General features: G+C 38.1%; 1 long non-coding RNA gene across 1 annotated transcript in view; it reads right to left on the bottom strand.

Annotated features, from left to right (window-relative positions):
* The window catches only part of LOC122553219 (uncharacterized), a 43,445-nt gene extending 28,721 nt beyond the window's left edge, over positions 1-14,724 (bottom strand). Inside the window, exon 1 of the long non-coding RNA XR_006312637.2 lies at positions 14,478-14,724. This is a non-coding gene — a long non-coding RNA (uncharacterized LOC122553219). The remainder of the gene's footprint in view (positions 1-14,477) is intronic.
* Between the last annotated feature and the right edge of the window lie 7,259 nt (positions 14,725-21,983).

Below are 21,983 nucleotides of genomic sequence, written 5' to 3'. Positions count from 1 at the left end.
CTTTGTAGTTATCATCCATTAATAGCACATTGATTCTCAAAGTGAGTTTTATTATTAATGATGAGATGGGATCATAAGTATATTGGAACAGGAGATCGCCATTCTGTTTTGTCATTCAGTTGGACCATGTCTGATCTATAGCTTAATTCTATTAATTCTACTTAAGTTTGTAGACCTCAATGCCCTAGCCTAAGAAAATCTATCAATTACAATTTTTGAAAGTACAATTATCCTGATGTGAACAGCCTTTTGAGAAAGGTCTAAATTTCCTATACCCTAAACAAAAACAGCAGACCTTAACAATATTCTTACTTATGGTGATGAAATGGAATTTGCTTTCTTTCACTGAAAGCAAAGTTCAACACAGATTCTTGACTGTAAATTCATCTAACTATGGTCCAGATGAAATACCAAGAGAAAATTCAGATCGGGAGGATCGTAAACACATAATTTCCCAACTTGATGTAATTTTTCTCTCTGGACCATTTTTGGGCATTAAGTTATATCTCAATGTCATTGACAAAAATCTCTTTTTAGGGATATAAAGCAAGAAGCAGTTAGGCGTTCATATTGAAAGAAAATTCCTCGAGAACTACTTCTTTGCAATGCAAATAATGTTCATATGTATAATCAGTGATAATTTTAGAATACTGAGTTGTGCCTGTGAAATAATACAATTTGTGCATCAAAGAATGAGAAACCTGAGCAAGTATTTGTTATTGTTTTCAAACCACCCATCCATTCTTGCAAAGAGCTCTCCCCATCCTGGATATGTAATCCATCATAGAGAAGAGAAAATTCTCTTAAAATCAGTCTGTTTGTAACCTGTTTATTTTCTTTTCCACTAAAACTAACTTCTAAAAGTGGGGAATAATCAGGAAAGTAAATCATATCACAATCCAACTTCTACTTAATTTACGTGGGTGGGCTGGTGGAAAATAGGTTAAGTAAGCAAATGACAAAATACAACTGTAATCTCACCAACACATCAGATATAGGAATCGCACAACTTAACTGGATTACCTGTTAAATGCATATCTCCATTAAAAAATGCGCTGTATAAATGTTTCAAAAATTTGGCTTTCCACCTGTAAAGCAGAGCCTAGAATATCCTTTGGTGAACAAGTAGACTCCCACCTTATTTCTGAGGAATTTCCAGTCAACCCTCTTAAAGGATAGAATTTCTGCTGTGTCCCTTCTGAGACTGAAGAATAAGGAATTGATCCTAGTACCAGGACATCCATATGCCATCTCAATCACTATCCAATACTCAGCCTGAAATCAGCTGTCTGAGAAGGGCTACCTCAAATTAGGTACAAATGAGTCTGCAGGAATGATCATTATCCCAGAAATCTTTGACGTATTTATAAATCAACTTTCTTTCGATGGAGGCCAGGAAAATGGTCAGTTGGGTCTGGGGAACATTAAGTAACCTCTCTCTTTGGAGGCAGTCACCAGATATCTCAATTGCAAGAAGAGGCAAAGCTCAGATATGTGCCTATAGAATATAAACGCTTTCCTGCAGGATCTGCTTATTCTGATGGGGTCAGCACATAAGTATACTGGCAAGCAGGAGTCCATGATTGCGGCCCACTGAATTTCTGGACCCCTATCTTACAATAAAAAGCAGCATTTACTAATAATTGACATTTTATTATTCTCTTTCTGTCACTGCAATAAATCAGGGGAATAATTATGTAAAATAAAGTGGAAAGTATTTTACTTCTTAAGTTATAGATTCTGGAATTATTGAAGCATTTTATTTAAATAGCAGTGCAAAATTGGTTTGAGATAATAAAAAAACTATGAAGGCCTCAGGCAACATTCCTCTTACACAAAAGCACATGACTAGACATAGCTGGTGTAATATTAACAAGAACAGTGAATTCAAGAAAGCACATGTCCCAGTCATGAATATTCATGCCACCCTCTAGCTTTAATGACATATAAAGAATAGTCATGATGCTAAAGCTGCAATATATTACATTTACAGTTTCTAATGATCTACAATTTACATATATCAGTATAATAAATTTTCAGGAGCTTTCGAGTGAGCTGAAGTTATAGCAAGATGTTGGGTAAAGAGAGAACTCTTTTCAAAAGCCAGATAATTCCGCATACCTTCAGCTACGTCTTGCTGCGCTGGATGTCTTAATTGTTAATAATCAGTGGGGATTACTGTGGACGTGAGCCAGAAATTGGCACTGGCTTAGACTAGATCAGTTTGGACTAACATACTGAAATCAAACTTTTGATTGAAAATTTGAGTAATTAACAGGGAAATTTGTGAGACACTAATATATTTTTTGTTTTCTTTCACAGTATATAATGTTGCTGTTGAAATGCATGATCAAACGTCAATTCCAACACTGAGAATTTGCAATTTGAAAATTGTGCATCAAAGGACAGAAAATAGTAGTTTTGCTCAATGCGACAGTGCAATACATTCAGGGAACAAAGTGAAGGTTATGTATGATAAAAATCATACCCTCCTTTGTCTTCTTATTAGCAGCCTCTCAGGACTGAGGATTGACTTACTGCCACACCAGTTTGATGAGTTCAGAGTGGCTTATATACAACAATCTGCATGTTCTGTAGTATATGGGGGAGATGGTGTTTGAAGGATTAGGCAGATGAGCTATTTGGAGGGTTATGTGCTCTCCACAAGTCTTTGACATCACTTCCGCATGATCGAAATGAAATTTATTAACATTTTTAGTACCTTCCCAAATAAACCTTCTCTATTCTGATTGGTTCCAAACTGATGAATTGGAGGGATGTTTGATTTTTCTGGAGATGGTTTGGGGTCTTCCTGAAGCAATTCTGCTGTCGTCCTTTGAGTTTGCTGCTTTGACAGACTTCCAGCAATTTCTGTTTGTGTTCCAAAAAGAACGGTTGCTTCAGTAGTTTGATATCAGATATATGATGCACCATATTTCTAATCGCTAGGTGATGTTACCAGTCACTCTAAACTGACTCCGCTGGTTGGGGGAGATGTAACTTGCAGAAGAATATCTGAGAATAGCAGTCATTGGGAAAAAGTAGAGTGCCGCAGAATCAGAGTGGACCCAAGGCAAAACAGTTTGCAAGCTATGGAAACTTCTGAAGGGAACATTGAATTATGCAGATATGCTGTGATTTGTAAGTGTGAAATCATTCAACTTGAACATAAGTAAGCTTAGTCATGGTGTTGTCTAAATGGTGAGAAGCTCATAACTTTGTTAGAAACAAGGAGATTAACAGGCTTAAGGACACTAAAAGCTCATGGACAGTGACATAAAATAATTTACACAGCTAAGGGAAAATATGGCCTGTATCTCAAGAGGGCTAGAACACCAATGTTTGAAAGTTTTATGTTGCGGTTCCACAAAGCCTTGGTCAGACTCCGTCCTGGTGGCACAGTGGCTCAATGGTTAGCACCGTTGTCTCACAGCACCAGGGACCTGGGTTTGATTCTCAGCTTGGGTGACTGTCTGCGCATTCTCTCTGTGCCTGCGTGAGTTTCCTCTGAGTGCTCCGGTTTCCTCCCACAATCCAAAGGTGTGCAGGTTAGGTGAATTGGCTATGCAAAATTGCCCATAGTATTAGGTGCATTAGTCAGGGGTAAATATAGGGCTTATCTTTGAATGGTCAGTGTGGACTTATTCAGCCAAAGGGCTTGTTTCGATACCGTAGGTAATTTAATCTAATATACAGTATTCAGTTCTGGAGACCATTAATCAGGAAAGCTAAATTGGAGGGAGTTAAAGTGCAGATTCACTAAAATGGTATGGAGGTAGATTCACTAGAATGGTATAGAAGGGAAGAATGCAAGGACTAGGCTTGTATATAAGCTATTATTTCTGTTTCATATAGGAGATTGAGAGGTGTTTATCTGACCTGTCTCAAATGTTTTCTTTAATTGACAGGATAGAGATTGGAGAATCCAGAAGAAATGGTTCGGCCATTCAGTGGTGATGTCAGCTCATTCCATCAAACAGATGATAGTGGAAAACTGGAATTCTTTCAACCAAAGTGTTGCTCAGTTGAACACTTTCAAAGTAAGGTTGTTGTTATGAAATCTAGTCAAGATTATAGAGCCAAAGTGGATCAACACCTAGTGTAGAAATGGAGATCTACCAAGATCCAACTGTAGAGTGGAACAGGCTTATGGAGCTGCATGTCCCACACCAAGTCAGGGGTTCCAAAAAGAGTAGAAAGAATATTCAAGGAGGGTAGGAGATGCTAATCAGCAAATCATTATAGGCATAAAAGCAAAATTCTGTGGATGCTGGATATCTGAAGCAAACACAGAGAATTTTGGAGAAACTCAGCAGGTCTGGCACTTCTGTGGACAGTGAAGCAGAATTAATGTTTCAATTCTGTCATGACTTTTCTTCAGAGGACAGAATATGAAGCAGACTAGTCAAAGTCACAAAGTCAATACACATAAGAAAGTCATTTTTCCCAATTTAATTAATATCGATAGAAGATGGAATCTTGGAGAGATGATGGGGGTCTCAGCCGCTGCCAGCTCCATATCGCCTTTTTGGGGAGGCTGCCACATTTTGTGTGGCAGTGTCAGGGCAGTGGCAATCATTGTCGCTGGGATAGAATATCCTGAGTGTGAGCAAGTCCCACCTGCCATGAGACGTTGACTAGTCAGAGATCAGAAGCTATTATTTACTCAGCAATGTCACTAGGAAGATAGTGACTGCTGCTGATTGTGCACTCAACTGAGGTTTTAGAAGGAGGAGAGTCCTAACCAGAAAATGATAGTAGCAAGGGGTTGGGGGTAATGAGGAATAGGGCTGGCAACAAAAACAAAAGTGGCGACACAAACACACACACACACACACACACACACACACACACACACACACACACACACACACACACACACACACACACACACACACACACACAATGGTAGGTCCCTCAAGTAGGTCCCTCTTTGAAGCCAGCAAATACACAGAGCAGGATTTGTTTGTCTCACTCCTCACATTGCAAGTGGGTTTATTCTACAGATGCAGGGTGAGCCTTTATATGAGGATGAATTAGACCTAATCTGGGTGGAGAGGGAAAATGGCAGAGTCCCAACTTCCTGCCTGAATGACCAATTGCCCGCCCAACAAAGTCACCACAAGGCATGGCTGATGATTCCGCCCAGATACACCGCAATTCCCCATTTCGGGATATCAATACAACCCAGGCGAGATTACCTACTGATGTATGATTAATAACGGCAGATCAGAAATTTGCCAGATCAGCATTACAATTAAAAAATTATTATCAATTGCAGATGTACGAATGGTTTCCACTGTTCAATATAATCAATCTATATCCAAAGACTGGAAAAATATGTACTCAATCCTTCTTGGGAAAATTTTTAGCTGCTCATTATCTGAAAGATGTACAACATGACAGAGGAAAATCTGATGGGACACGTATTTATTAATTTTCTGATTCAATTTTCAGGCATTCCTTTAGGGGACCTAACAGTTCTATCCAAAACAGGCCAGAGGTATTTAAATCTGTCTATGGGTACCTATAGTCCTTTCAAAATTACAACATTAAGATATAAATGGATGGAGCATTCATCTTAATTATTCACTCCAGAATATTGAGCAGCCTAATTAGCAGTCATAAAAGTGCTGGGGAGGTTGCTTAGGACAAGCAAGATTTTAGTTATTTTGGTCATTCCACCCAAGATTCAATTGGCCCTAGCATGTGAAAATTGGTGAAAGTAGTGAGCAATAGTGCAGAGCTCCTGACTGATGTCTGAAGATCACCAGGAGTACTTAAATGAGATCCAGATTTGAACATGATTTGGGCCTTCTGACTTTGGACCTGGGTGAGCTGAGTAGGTGTTGATTTTTCACTTCTCTTCTGTCAAAATTAAAAATCACACAACAGTATCTCACATGTACACAAGACAAAAATGTAAAGCTAGTTTATATGATAGAGAAACAACTGAAAACAGAAAATATGGATAAACATTTTGGGTACTGTCTTTCACATTGCAAACTCTAAGCAATTTATAGACAGGTTTGACATACACACTGAGCTAAGTATGATTTGTTCCACCTAATTAGAGGCTAGTTCATCGTGAACATCAATCTTTGTCTTTTCAGATGTTGCTGTATAATTCCAGATTTCCAGCGATTCCGGTTCTTTTGCCATTTGCTTGAACAAATGCATTACCTTGACATTTACAAGATAAATATTTATTTTTTTAAAAACTTACACTAAAATGATTAAAACAATGACACTAATTGGTAAAGAAAATGTAGGTTTTAAGAAAGTTTAAAAAGTACTAATTTTTATTTGCAGGATATATTCATGAAACTTTCTGATATACAAAGTAGTTTTTTCACTAATTCTAACACATTTCTAAAAAAGAGATTATTGTTGGTTTCTCCCCTTCAAATTAGCACCTATTTCTAACAAACCTAATGACTTTAGTCTTTGTGGAACACGTGTGACTAATTCACAAAGTTTAAATGGACATTTTTTTTTGCCTTGGTGAAGTACTGTGGAAAAAAAGCTCTGCATTATTGAATGGAATTGTACAACGTACAGAACTATTTTACTTTCTCATCACATAGTTTTTCTTCTGCTTGTGACACTATTGAACAGTCTGCTGAAAACAAACATTGTTAAGTGGAAAGAAGAGCAGGGCTAGTCTAATTCCCCATTGCAACATTTTCAAATGACGAACGCTTGGTAAATGGATTTAGCTTTGAAAGAAAGTCGCACAGAAATTTGATGTGGCCCTGTGACCCTGAGTAAGCACATGTATCTTCAGCTGTCACATAACACACTACTGCTTGCTTACTTTTTCAGCAAAGACTATTGATTTTGCTCATTGGCTGCAGGCTAGTCCATAAAGAACAAATTACAAAGTCAGAGGTCTATTGCTACTGATAGCTTGCATGATAACAGGGGACCCATTTCCCCATTCCTTCTTACAGTACTTCAACTCATTTATACTCATGGTGGAGGAAAGAAAAATAACATAATAGCATAGCCAATGGAACTAAGTTCACCACATTAGCAAAAAGAAGAGTTTTACATTAGGGAGTTGGAAACATTTAATTAGCAATTGTTTCAGTAATGTAGAATCTTGGAGGAAAGGTTCTGCTGGCTATAACACCAAAAGCTCTGAATCCCTGGATTAGATCCCAATCTTAACTGACATTTCCATTTAGGATTGCCCCAGAAGGTGTGTTTGTTAATCTTAAACTAGGTTGCCTGAGAAAAAGAAGGAGGAACTGTCTGAGTGTGCTCAAGCATTCCTTTTGGCAGAATATAGATGTTTATCTTCTTTTACCATCTCACAATTTAATTGTAACCACTACAGAATTCCTGGAAGATTGAAGCATAAACTTCTCTCTGATGAAGAAAGTGTTTATGATCAGCCCACAGGAGATACACTTCCTGCAAAAGCTGTCAGTTTTTCATACTCATTGCACGGTACTCCACCTAGCACCCTGGCTGAATACAAGAATACTTCCCAGCAGTAGGAAGTGATTTTGATTGACAAGGATCCCTATGGCTCAAATCTATGATGATTTGGTTGACAGCTGAGGCTTTATTGTTCAGACTTCCCAAATAATGTTTGAATATGCTGACCCATTTGCCTACCAATGAAAACACATCAATTTACCTGTCTCCAATATTGAGGTACTGTAAGACTGCAAAGAAGATTGGTTGTGTTTTAGTACCTATTAATATGCTGAATTCAGTGATTGTAAATTAGAAGTGCTATTTAGAAGTATGCACATTTCATAGTGATTCACCACCATTACATACCTGAACTAGACTGATGGACAATTATATAGAATAGAAAACAAAATAAGTCTGAATATTCATAATAAGAATTTCTGACTTTTAATCTGTAAGTGTAACAAAACTAGACTGAATCTTGCCCTACCTTGGTTTGGTTTTTGGGGAGTCTTATGAAGAGTTTCTCTCTATGAGACCTGATGACTTTTCTCATGCAATCTTCCACTACTCACCACATTAGTTATCCACCTGGACTCCATGGTTTTCGGCTAATTGAATCTGCTGTCATGGAGGCAGAATTAATATCTGGATAATAAGGATATCAATGTCAAGCTCCTACTTATTGACTACATATTACCTTCATCACCATCATTCCAAAAAAACTCATCTCTAAACTCCGAGACCTAGGTCTTGGCTCCTCTCTCTGTAACTGGATCTTTGACTTTCTGACCCATAGACCACAATCAGCAAGAATAGGCAACAACACCTCCTCCACAAGAATCCTCAACACTGATGCCCCGCAACAGTGTATACTCAGCCCCCTATTACAGTCCTTACACACTCATGACTGTGTGGCCAAATTCTATCCCAACTCCATTTACAACCTTGCTGACAATACCACAGTCATAGGTTGGATCTCAAACAGCAACAAGACAGAATACAGGAAAGAGACTGAGTACTTAGTGGCATGGTAAAAAGACAACAACCTCCCCATCAATGTCACCAAAACCAAGAATTGGTCATTGACTTCAGGAAGCGGAGTGGAGGGCAGACCCCTGTCTGCATCAATAGTGCTGGGGTAGAGGTGGTTGAGAGCATCACGTTCCTGGGAGTTATGGCCATCAACAATCTGTCCTGGTGTAGTCATGTCAACATGACAGTGAAGAAAGAACAATAATGTCTCTACTTCCTCAGGAGACTAAGGAAATTTGGCATGTTACAGAGAGAGGAGCCAAGACCTAGGTCTCGGAGTTTAGAGACCAGTTTATTTGGAATGATGGTGATGAAGGTAATATGTAGTCAATAAGTAGGAGCTTGACATTGGTATCCTTATTATCCAGATATTAATTCTGCCTCCATGACAGCAGATTCAATTAGCCGAAAACCATGGAGTCCAGGTGGATAACTAATGTGGTGAGTAGTGGAAGATTGCATGAGAAAAGTCATCAGGTCTCATAGAGAGAAACTCTTCATAAGACTCCCCAAAAACCAAACCAAGGTAGGGCAAGATTCAGTCTAGTTTTGTTACACTTACAGATTAAAAGTCAGAAATTCTTATTATGAATATTCAGACTTCTTTTGTTTTCTATTCTATATAATTGTCCATCAGTCTAGTTCAGGTATGTAATGGTAGTGAATCACTATGAAATATGCATACTTCTTAACAATTTTTATAAATGTACCATAGACAGTACACTGTCTGGATGCATCTCAAGGTGGTTTGGCAATTGCTCTTCCCAAGACCAACAGAGAATCATGAACACAGCCCGGTCCATCACAATAACCAGCCTTCCATCCACTGAATCTATCTATACTTCCTGCTGCCTTGGGATAGCAACCAACATCATCAAAGATCCTTCCTATCCCTGTTATACTCTCTTCTGTCGGGCAGAAGATATAAAAGTTTGAATACACATACAACCAGATTCAAGAACAGCTTCTTCCCCATTGTTATCAGACATTTGAACAAATCTCTCAAATGTTAATTCTGATTTCCCTGTCTGCACCTTCTCTTCAGAATAATACTGTATTCTGCACTCTGTTCTACTACCCTGATGCACTGTATACCTTAGGCAAAAGTGAGGACTGCAGATGCTGGAAACCAGAGTTTAGATCAGAGTGGTGCTGGAAAAGCACAGCAGATCAGACAGCGTCCGAGGAGCAGGAAAATCGATGTTTTGGGTAAAAGCCCTTCCTGATGAACGGCTTTGGCTCGAAACGTCGATTTTTCTGCTCCTCGGATGCTGCCTGACCTACTGTGCTTTTCTAGCATCACTCTGATATAAGCACTGTATACCCTGTTTAGCATGCAAAACAACACTTTTCACTGTATCTCAGTACAAGTGACAACAATAAGTCAATAAAAAACTAACAACATTGATGCCACAAGCACCATATTTAACCCTCAGCTGTGCTCAGCTCAAATGCTGCAAGCCTGGAACTGCCAATCAAAATCTGCTACTTGGCCCCTATTCTCAAGGAAATTACTAAGAAAGGGAAGTTGGCATCCGCACATGGAGGAAGGGGTTTGGCGAGAGGAGGGCTGCCTTTTTTCTTCCAAATGACAAGGGAAGAAAGGACACCAGATGCTACCAGCCTGAAAAGAAGTAAGCATGTGAGTCAGCGCAGTGTCCTCATTGAGAAAAAAATACATCCAGCAATGTAGAAAGAAGATCAATTATCTCCTTCTATCAACAAGGGCAAGTGTCCACTATTGTTTCTCTGTTATTTTACTTCCACTCTAACTCTGCTATTGCAAATACCTCCCAACAAAGCTAATGGTCTCCCACTCTCATTACTGCATGCAGCACCTTCACTCAATGACTCTTACCTGCCTCATGGATGTACAAAGAATGTTTACTATTGTGAGAGAGTCAGGAACTAGGGCTTTTGGTTCAAAAATAAAGTGTTACCCATTAAAGAGAGAGATGGGGGAGAAACATTTCTCAAATGGTTGTGATTTTTTGGAGTTCCTTTCTCAAAAGATAGCGAATGCAGAATCTTGGAGTATTTTTTAAGGCAGAGGTAGGTTCTTGATTACCAAGGGGATGAAAGTTTATCATGGGTATGCAAGAACATAAAATTGTGGTTAACATCAGACCAGCCATAATTGTTTGAATGGCAGAGCAGGTTTGAAGGCTCCAGTGGCTTACTGTTGTTAATTCTTCATATATTCATATCCCCTAAGCTTTCCTGCCCTCTGCTCTGCCTACTCACACAGTCAGGACACCTCATCATCTTTCACACTCCTGCAATGTCACTGACAGCTTTAGTCTCACAATTCCTCCTTTTGCCAGGGTGGTGTTGATTTGCAAAAGTCCGCCATCCCTGAGTATCCCACATTACATCAAATTGGACCTTTATGTTTGAAACTGTACCTTCACAGTCATTTTCACCTCTCTGACTCAGTGTCCCAGCTCCAAACCTCACACTTGGGTTCCCACTCTCTTCCCACAGTCAGGTCTGGTTCCTGATAACTCCCCTTGAAGTCTACTGCTTAAATTCACAGACTGTGGCCTATGAACACCTCTCCCCCACTCCCAATCCAAACAGGCTGATTGGCAAGGACATCCTAGACTGAGGACAGCCGAGACTCCCTGACTGATGTCTCTACAGCACTCTGACTGATGGACCTGTAATCTCCGAGCTGGTTGGATTTGGCCAGTCGGACTGGCCTAATCTTTACATTGGAAGGATGCAGGTGTCTGGACCCTGATCACACCAAGTGCACTACTGACAATGGCCAACCTACTGGATTGGGAGTAACAGTAACCTCAGACTGAACATAGTCAATCCCTGACTGGACAGAGGACTACTCCCCTGTGCAAAGCGAGTGAGCGCTAAAGTGGTGGTGAACTTGAAATTGTAATTTTGACATGTTGAACTGCATTAAAAATTTGTCCAAGTTGTGCCATGATGGTGTGGTGAAGCCAATATTTTGCCGCTGTTGACTTCCATGGATGTAGGATGCAGGGAGCGATTGCCATTGGAGTGTGCTCTGAAATGTTGCAGAATGATGGACAATCTAGAGAACATACTAGTGAGGTGATTACCCACCAGGTAATCACTCAGACTTGTAAGTCAGGAATTGATGCACTCTAGATTCTTAGCAGTACCTGGCAGAATTGTGAACTGCATAGAAATTAACTCAGATTAGCTATGAAGGAAACCTCAAAACATGCAAATAGGGTCTTCCCTGTGTAATGGTGAAATTTGCATTGATCTGTTAAAACCTTAAGGAGAAATTAAGACCTTTTTCTTGATGTTGATTCTTGATGCAATTCATCGTTTTTTTCCTGCTCATTACTTTCTCCCATGTCTCTATCCATTACTCCACTGATCAAGAGCTGGGAAGATTCTGCCAACCATTTCAAGTCTCAGAATGTCTAGTTGGAGGTTTAACTATTGTATTTGATATCTAGGTTAAGCATGATGGTTGTGATTGAGTATTTAAAAGTTTAAGCTGATTCACATGATTCCAAGTCAGTGAATTGCAGCATATTGATCAGGGAGTTAGTGTATAACTGTATTACAACAGTATGTGTTTCAGAACTGAAACATTTGGACCTTAGAAGCAAATTTTAAAAGGATTCTCAATGTCAACAATGTTTGTTCATCTGTTAGTAGAGTTTGGACTGCTTTCCTCTTGCTGATTTACTTTATGTTATTTAAGTTTTAGTATCCATAATTAACTACTCTCGGTAATGGACGCACCACTGTCTTTTTGGATAACATGGCTAGTGATAGTGTTTGAAAGCTAAAATATGAAAAAGGAAAGTGTCCTTGTTCAAAAGTTTGAAAACAATGTCATTCAGCTCAAATGCTGCTAAAAGATTCAAAATAGATTTCTTCCCACCCTTGAAAATAATTGTCAGCAGGTTCATAAATTCAAGCATTTTTGTACAGAAGCAGTCAGATTAAGTATTAAAATCACACCATTTAGCAAAATCAGAAGTTGTTGAATCATTTGGATTGTACAAAAATGGATTTTAAAAATCGTGTATAGTGGAATTGCCAGGAAACAGAAAATGATAGAAACAGGAAAAGTAAGTTTTATATCCGAGTCCTGGAAAATAATACATTATTTATACCATGTTTTAATAAAATGAAAATATACTTTATAATGATATATTTTTTCTTTTGCAGCTTCTCTCAACTTCAATCAGTGTAACACTTTGTTCAGGTTTTGTTTTAATCCTTTGCAAGCTGTTCAAAATAACTCTGGGAAAGTTTGGCTTTTCTTCTGCTTGTTTACATTATTGGAAACTGCAAATACATCACATTCATGACAGACACATTTCATAAGCATAATTCCATTGTAAGCTCAAGTTTTTTTAAAGGATTGTTGTAGAAAATAAGATTACACTCCATAGCAAACTATTTGAAATTGGAACCTAAATTGTGTCAACAGAATTGCCCTAACTCGGTGAAGGTATTTACCATAACATTTATATAAAAATTGAATAGATGCAAAATAGTTAGAAAGTCATTAATTAATGTTTATTCTTGTTTTATTAGAATGTTATAAAGCTCTACCAAGAAAAGTTGAATTTTTGTTCTCTAACAAGATATGTCTCAATTTTAGTACCAAGTGTAGTCAATGAAATGACCATTAATTCACAAAATAAAATTAGTAATCAATATGTTCTCACTTTGGATACTGCACTGATACAATCTCCTTCTACACTTCATTTAAGGCTGTGCATAATATAACTGTGCAGAAACGATGGCAAGTTGAGATTATTAACTTGTATTATGATGCATGTATTGGCTATGACGCACAACAGGTTGGTAGATTGTCACTTGTTTATTTTGAAATACCTTTGTATGTTTGTCATGTTTTAAAATGTATCTGACAGAAGTTGATGCTCCAATGCAGACAACCAAGAGTGGTTGGACATGGGTTATTGGAATAAAATCAAATTGCAGATTCCAGATGCACCGCCCAATGGGATCGAGAGTGAAAATTAAGAACTTAGCCCCAAAAAAAGAGTGAACGACACTTGACTTTTTGCAGACATCCTCTCGTACATGTTTACGCACATGGAGAAGACAGATACATGAAAGAGATTTAACTAGAAGAGGTTGCTGACTGGATTAGATGAAAAAGGCTGGAAGGAGCCTTACGTGGAGCATAAATACCACAACAGACCAATCAGGCCAAATAGCCTATTAATCTGCACTATGTTTTGTGCAATACATAAATCAATGAGAATGGTAAATTTGAGCTCATCCAAAACTCTGTTACTTGTGTTCCATCTCTCACCAAGTCCCTTTCCCCTCTTATCTACATTTGGTGAGCTACGTTGACTCCTGTTCAAATAATGTCTCAGTTTTAAAAATCTGATCCATGTCTTTTTATTGCCTCGATGGCCACCCTATTGTTGTAATTTCTTCCATTCTAAAAATCCTCTCAGCTATCTAATTCTGAGCTCTGGATCCTTTCTAATTTTAATTCCTTCACCACTGGTAGCCAGTTTGCCAGCTATCCAAACCCACTGCTCTGGAATTCCCTCCCAAATGTCTCCATCTCTCTACTTCTCCTTCCATCTTTAAACCCTCCTTAAAATCTAATTTGCTGTCCAGGTTTTATTATATGCCCTAATATTGATCAAAGTGTCAAATTTTGCCTTATAATGTTCTAGTGAATCATCTCGATATGTTTTATTAGATTAGAGGTGCTATATAAATCCAAATTGTTGCTGTATGTTACCAAGTAGATCAGAATGGAAGTGCAGCAAAGTAACATATTAAAAGAATGGAACAATTTCCAAAACACTGTTTATAACATTCATTTATGAAGTGAAATATATTGTTTCAATTTTGAACAAAATAAAGTGAGTGTCAAAATAAGGACATATTTGACACAAAACTGTTAACATCAGTAGCTTTAAAAAGAAAAATCTTAACATTTGTAGTGCTGAAGCACTTTAACATTTATTTGAGACTGCAAAAGTAAGGTAGAAACCACATGAAAAATATCAACTTACCACCTATAGATGATAGTGAAGTATGAGGCACATTTCTATAGCAGCTGAAGTCTTCAGAATTTACATCACTAATTTTACTAAGCAGAGGAATCCAGAGAGTATTCATACTTATCCTAAAATAGTCATGGAAATGGGACTGTACTGGTGAAAGTACTTAGATGGATAAATAAAATGTCCTCATTATAGAAAATGGATGGTGTCTGGCCTGCCATATTTACAGAAGACTGTTTCCATGTTTGCAAAATGAGCAAACCCTCAGCTGTGTGGGGGATGTCAATGAAACTTCCATGCTTCAAGATCAAACCACTTCAGAAACTACTGGGCATGAAACGGCTGGAAAGAATTGGTCACCCTGCAGAGCTGGTGTAGCCGAGTCCAAGTTTTTTTTTCACATGGATCATGAGTTAAGAGATCCACTGTAAGAATGCTATGCAGCAGCTGTGGAGGGAATTTAATCAAATATGGCCAGAAGCGCGCATACACTGTGGCTCAGCTTGTGATGTCAAAGCATTTTCCAGCTACAGACTAGTTGTGGGCACAGATCATATGACCAAAGCCACTGCCAGACCTCATCACTTTTCATAGGGTCAGAAAGCTGGTGATGGTAATGCGCTTTATATTGATGACACATTGATAAATGTGATAAATACATGCATAGGCAAGTTATTCATCTGAAGAACACATATGAACTAAATTACACAGTCATAGCTGGCACAACTTTTTAATATTTTCTTTGAAAATGTCTGGGTGTTTGGGATCACAGTGCTTTGTAGCAGGAATAGGCATCATTAAATAACATTTTTGTTTGGTTGTAAAACTGTGCTGCAATGCTGGTTTGTTGAGAATCAGTGAAAGCACCCAAACAAAAGGAAACTCAAAGCAGGAACATGTGACAGGTGAGGATGCACTCCAGTGTTCACTCCTATATAAACAAAGATTATTATCTTCTGAGTACTTCAGTGATCAATTTTACATCAGAATGATCAATTGAAATTTTGACCAGTCAGCAGTGATTTGTTATCAAGTCTGCAAGTAAATGTAGCTATTAACTGATACAGAGCCGTGATAATAGAAAGAATTTGTGCAGGTTTTACGTAGCTTTTACTAACAGAAAATGCTTCAAGTGCACAGCATGTTGGTTACCATCAGAAATAAAAATAAGCAGTTCATTCAGTTATAGCCATGAATCACTAGCTTATTTTTCTCTTTCTCATACTGATTGATATTTCATGAATTTCTTGAATTTTCTGCTTTTACTAACAATTTCAGTGTTTCTTTTGATAAATATCGATCATTCTTTCCATTTAGCTAACTCAAAACAATAAGCCAGCTTCATAGAGTGCATTTAATAATCATAGGCTTTAATATAGTTCTGTAATCAACACATGGTTACAATGAATAAGTTAAACATTGTTTACAAAAAGATTTATGATAGGCTTTTGGACATGGGAGCATTGATGTAAATTAAAATAAAATCAGCTTATTTTAATTTTATTGTTATCAGTGTCTCTTCAGTTTTGGAATCTTATGTATCATTGGGGGAGCCATGCAGAATTGGAACAGCAAATCATACTCCATTCTTCTGTCCAGAGATGTTTGACAACTGAGATGTTTGTTTTTGTCTATCTTTGCAGTCTTTAGTTATAGCAAAACTGTAAAACTCACAAAATTAAATAAAACGAAGCTACTCACATGGTTTTGGTTAGTTTATTTATTTTCCTTAATCCATCTCTAATTTCTTTCTCTAATTTGTTTTCTTGTCTGCTCTAACTTAGCTTCTCTGTCTTGCTCAGGAACTTGGAGAAAATGTTCGATTGTTCATCTCTGAGTGTCTGCATGGATTCAGTTCTTCAATCCTACCATTTCCTTCTCTTACTCTGAGGTACATTTATCATGCATTTATAATGCATGGGTGCATTTGGTTTTTTGTTTGAAAATTACACCCACATCTTTGTATTGAGATCCCACCTTCAACAGCAGTTGTCTTGCATGTGTCTCTGTGGTGTCAAAGATGAAATTAGACATTAGTGGCTGTGTAAGTTCATTTCATGGCCTGTACAACATAGCAGGAAAATAATGTATTCCTGAAAATCACTTAACAAAATGTACATTTTGTCTAAACACAGAAATTGATTATCCACCTCTTCGGTGCATTTAATAGTAATCTAACTACACTTTCTGACTCTGGAAATTGTACATACGTAGGAATTACTTTTTTTGATAATCAGTTGGCCCTTTAAAGGGAATAAGGGAGTTCGAAAATCTTTTGCTCTTACAATGAAGCCAATGACCAAGAACTCCACCACATTGCATACCATAAGTGTGCAATTTATATACATTTGCTTCATTGCCATAAACAGAAAGGATAACGATTGGCCAGAAAATTAAGCCAGAGCAGCCATTTTTTGTATCTGAATAATGGAGAAAGAAGGGGGATAGTTTCGCTATCAAATAGGCATTTATTTTATTTTCAATATTGTACAAGATTCCTTTTGGGTCTCATCAGTTCTGAAGAGCTTGACAAATAATCATACTGTAACAATGACCTGTAACTGAACCTGCTTTAATCTGTCTGACTGGTTGATTTTTAAAATAATCTAAACTTCTGAAAATAATGAGAAAGGTGAAGCTCAATTTAGAATCTCGATGCCATTCTAGCATGGAAGATATTTTCATATTTAGTGATTTGCAAAATTAATCCAGTTCTCTGCCAATGCCTGGAACTTTAAAGAAAATTGATTGTCTTCAGAACTTAAGGGCAGACCAGTAGCTAAAGTGTTGTGAAGAGGTTGACTTCTGTGTAGGTTATGGTGATCTGCCTTCTATTTGTCAGCATTCAGTTAGATCAAGCAAGACACAGTGTTTCAGATCAGGAGAGGGGAAGCAGAAACTGAGCAATGCCAACTGCTTGAATTGCACTTGCTGCTGACCAGTCACAGCATGACATTGGTAGCAGCTGTAGATTTATGATCCATATAAAACCTTGGTTGGAAGAAGGTGTATAATGACAAGTTGCAATAGTAGGCAAAAGAAAATGAGTCAGGAGATGTTATTATTACTCATGTTGTTTTCTTGCCTCAATGAAGCTTGCTCACCTCTTCACATCTGTGAGACACTGGTACCTGTGATTAAATGGCATGAGGGGTGCTTTTGTATTTGGAGTGAGGAATCAGGGCAGCTATTCTTCCTTCCTTTCTGATATACTTCAGCATTAATGTAGGGTGCAGTTCTAGAAGAGGAGGAGCCTGGGACCCCATTCACTGCTTCTGTGATTACAATTGGGTTGCAACCCACAATTTTGGAGCTGCCGGATTAGAGCAAGAGTAACGTTCTGTCTGTTCCATTCTAGCAATTATCCTTGCTCTAATTTCGGTAGCTACACATTGCATCAATATGGCATTTTCCATTGTCTCCACCAGCCAAATGTAACATTTGTCTGAGTGAAGTTACAAATTTAATGTTAATTAACATCAGTGATTGTGCTGAGAGCTGGGGGGTTCTGGCAATTGCAAGCAAGCTGAAGTCTACTTGCTAGTTTTTAGAAAAGATATGATTGGGATGTAAGGATTCCACAAGAGAAAAGTGAGGGAGTTGGATGTGAAACAGTGTACTGAATAAGGTAAAGGAAAGGTCAGCATATACTAGAATCAGCAAAAAAACCAGCCTTAAGGCAGATTTGCCTTACATTAGTGTTGTTTTGGAATGCAATTTTACAGTAATAAAGGGAACTCAGATTTTGCCCAGCTTTGGAGAGATGGTTCCAGTGAAAATGAAACTTTAGAAACACTCCCACAATGATATTTAAAGATAAACAAAGACTATTGACGTCAGACAAAGTGACGCATTACTGCCTGTGTGTTTTGTAAACGAATGTGGTATTGTACAAATTCATCTTGAAAAAAAAACAAAACGTTGGAGAGTTAATGTAGCGTGGAATGCTTGAATAAGGGTTTGCACTCATGATTCCCCACATGATAAGCTTCCTGAAGCCAGTTGTACCATGATGGGAAGCATTCAGAGGAAAGCTGACATGACTTTACCTGATGGGGGGGTGGAGGTGCGCAGTGAGAAGGGGAAGGGGAGCAACAATATGGAGAGATATTGCAGTTCAAACTTTTTGATTCTGGCAAGTCTGTGGGCAAAGGACATGTTGTACCACTTTCTTAGCCCAGGACTCTGCTGACAAAAGGACGGGAAGGGAAGTAAATATGGAAGGAGCATTGGAATCCTGGGGCAAAAGGCTCTATTCTAAAGGGATGGCTTGCACCTCCACAAGACAGCAAACAAAAATCTGACAATCAGCATTGTTAAAAAGGGGGGATTGACACCAGCAAATAGAAATAGAAAAGAAGTATAATGTGTACACAATTAGAATATTAGGCAGTGCTGGGGAAGAGAGTGGATCGAGAGCAGACCAAATGGAAGTAGTAAGTTATTAGTTAGGGTTAGAGTATGGGAGAAAGTAATAAAGTCTAAATTAAGGTTCTTGTGCAGGTGAATGCATTGAGTTTGTTAAATAAGAATTCGGGTTGGAACAGGGTGCCGAGGCGATATCAGAGATCTGGATCAACAAAGAGCAGATCTGGATATGAAATGTTCCTGAATCCAAGATATTCAGGAAAGTTGTGACAGGAAAGAAGTGGGGAGGGGCTTGGCAGCAATGATTAAAGATAATATTGTGAAGTTGGAGAGAGAGGATGTCCTAACAGATAAGAACAGAATTTATTTGGTTATAGCTAAAGAACAAATAAGCTGCAAGGTTCAGTGTAGTCCAACTGCCACCAATCAATGGAGAAGATGTGGATGAACACATTTTCAAAGAAATTATAGAGAGGGAAAAAAGATAGAATAGTTAAAATAGGGGTCTTTATCTGAATATAAACTAGGATAGTAGTGTAAAAGACAAAGAGGATCAACAGTTCATAGAGTGTGTTCAGGAAAAAATTCTACAGCAATATGTTTTTCATTCAATTAAAAAAAAACACTAACATACCTGGTTCTTGGGAATTAGGTGGGTCAAGTGGATCAAATATCAGTAGGAGAATATTTAGGAGACAGTGATCAGTATATCAGAATGTTTAACATGACGAGAGAAAAGAACAACCCAGAGTAAGAATAATTAATCCAGGGAATGCCAGTTTCCATGAAGTGAGAAGGAACTGGGCCCAGATCAATTGGTATCAAACGTTGGCAAGAAAATCAGTATCTGAGCAGAAAATCAGTATCAGAGATAGGTTGGGGATAGTCAGGTTTTATTATCACAGTAAGAAGACAGGATAAACAAATCCAGAAGTCTCCATATGAGAAATGAGATAGAGATGAAGGTAAAAAAAAGAAAATAATGTTCTTTTTATGAATGTCAGGCAGCCAATACAATTGCAAAATTGGCTGAATATAGAAGATTCAGAGTGGAGGTGAGAAAGCAAATAAGAGAAGCAAAAACAAAGTATGAAAAGAGAATTCAGAAATCTTCTGTAGGTATATAAATAGTAAATAGTGGTATCAGGAGTTAGAATGAGCTAGGCCTCATATTCTCAAGCCAGGGCAAGGTTAATGCTTCTCACATCACCACTGCACTCCACACTCACCCAGTCAGTCTGACATCCAGGACATGGAGGATCAAATGTGATCCCTCATGTTAGTCATCTCTAGCAAGACATAATACTGTTCAAGTCTAGTGAAGTTAGACAGCAGCTATCCAGAAATACATTTCAACAAATTGCATTTATACAGTGCCTTTAACATTGTTAAAACATCTTAAGTACTTCAAAACATTGCCAGACAAAACTTGACACAGATCCATGTAAAGTAATATCAGGGTAAGTGACAAAAAGTTCAATCTACAAAGTAGCTAAGGAACAGCTTAAATGAAGAAACGTAGAGAATTAATATCTTTATTTTTATAGTAACTCAAGTGTCATAGTGGCCAAGTATTTTGAAAATGCAAATCTCAAAATTGGCAACATTGGCTAATATCATTCTTATTTCAGTGGAAAACTGTAGAAGTTGAAACTTTATTGCTGGAACAGCACAGCAGGTCAGGCAGCATCCAGGGAACAGGAGATTCGACGTTTCGGGCACAGGCCCTTCTTCAGGAATCCTGAAGAAGGGCCTGTGCCCGAAACGTCGAATCTCCTGTTCCCTGGATGCTGCCTGACCTGCTGTGCTGTTCCAGCAATAAAGTTTCAACTTTGATCTCCAGCATCTGCAGACCTCACTTTCTCCTCGAAAACTGTAGAAGACCTAATAAACATGGCTAAATAAATAATATGCCAAGTTGTGTAAAGTCTGTTAACTTTTCATGACGTCTGACTGCCAGCTGGCATTTACATGGTGCTGTTGACTTCAGGCTCAGCTATAAAATAGTGTAATGCACTCAATGACATTGCAGAAAGTTTCTTTTCTCTGTGACCATTTGTGAGTTAAGATGCATTAAATACAATGCGAATGGGTTAGATTAACACTGCATCAGTCGTAACCCATCTTTTCAATGTTATTAATGCCAATTATTACATCAATTAAAGTCTGTTGCTGTCAGTCGTGTTGGACAAAGTATTTTAGTCTCAACCATCCAGTGCTAATCCCTGGATGCAGCTGGTCTCAATAAAACCAAAGTTGTATAAAAGAACATAAGGAACTTCAACAAGCCTTTATATCACTGCATTACGGCTTTTGTGGTGCAGTGGTAGTGTCCCTATGGCTGGACCAGCCTGTTCTAGAGGTGTGTTATAACAGGCTGATTTTGAAAATATCTATATATCATAGCAATAGAAGAATGTAATTTGACTCATTTGGCAAAATTTGGAATGGTAAAGAAAAGGCAGAAGAACTTTATGGCGGAGATATTAAGTAACAGGTCCTTTCGTCAATGCAGTGTTTATTTTTCAAGCGGGATACCATAGCCTGAATTTTCACAGAGGTTGAAGGATTTAGCCAAACTGGTGCTGTGGCCCTGAATCCAAAGACCTCACCCCTGTATCCCACACTCATCATTTCCACTGGGTTGGGGATCGGGGCAGTATAGACTTTGCATATGCATGGCTCATGCAGACTGTGGCATGTTTACAAATGCATCTTTCTTTATTGAGGAGCAGTTTTCATCACTGAGCTTTCTCAAACATGACTTATGGGATCTACAAAGCTGAAGAAAAGGTCTAAACATATTGAAGTATTGAGAGATCTGATACCCTGTTGAAATTTTTAAGAGGAGACATGAATGAGCATAAAATGTGATAAGGTCTTTGGAACTTTCAAGCTATAAAGTCATTTAAAGCCCCCACTCTATGTTTTGAAACAAATGCATCTTGTTTTATCTTCTATCTGAAAAAAATTGGTGTTTATAATCTTGTTGACATAAGCTTGAGAGTGTTCAATACAGTATTAGCACTGCTTGAATGCTTCCACAACCTGCCTATGTCACCACAAGGGTTTGTAAATGCACAGCTCAGCAGAAGAGTCATATTGGATTCAAAACATAAGCTCTGCTTTTTTCTCCACAAATGCTGC

The sequence above is a fragment of the Chiloscyllium plagiosum genome, unplaced genomic scaffold (genome assembly GCF_037043375.1).
Source record: "Chiloscyllium plagiosum isolate Xiang-an unplaced genomic scaffold, Cpla_swu_hap1 HiC_scaffold_10, whole genome shotgun sequence".
NCBI lineage: Eukaryota > Metazoa > Chordata > Chondrichthyes > Orectolobiformes > Hemiscylliidae > Chiloscyllium > Chiloscyllium plagiosum.
This window is presented reverse-complemented; position numbering and strand designations above follow the sequence as displayed.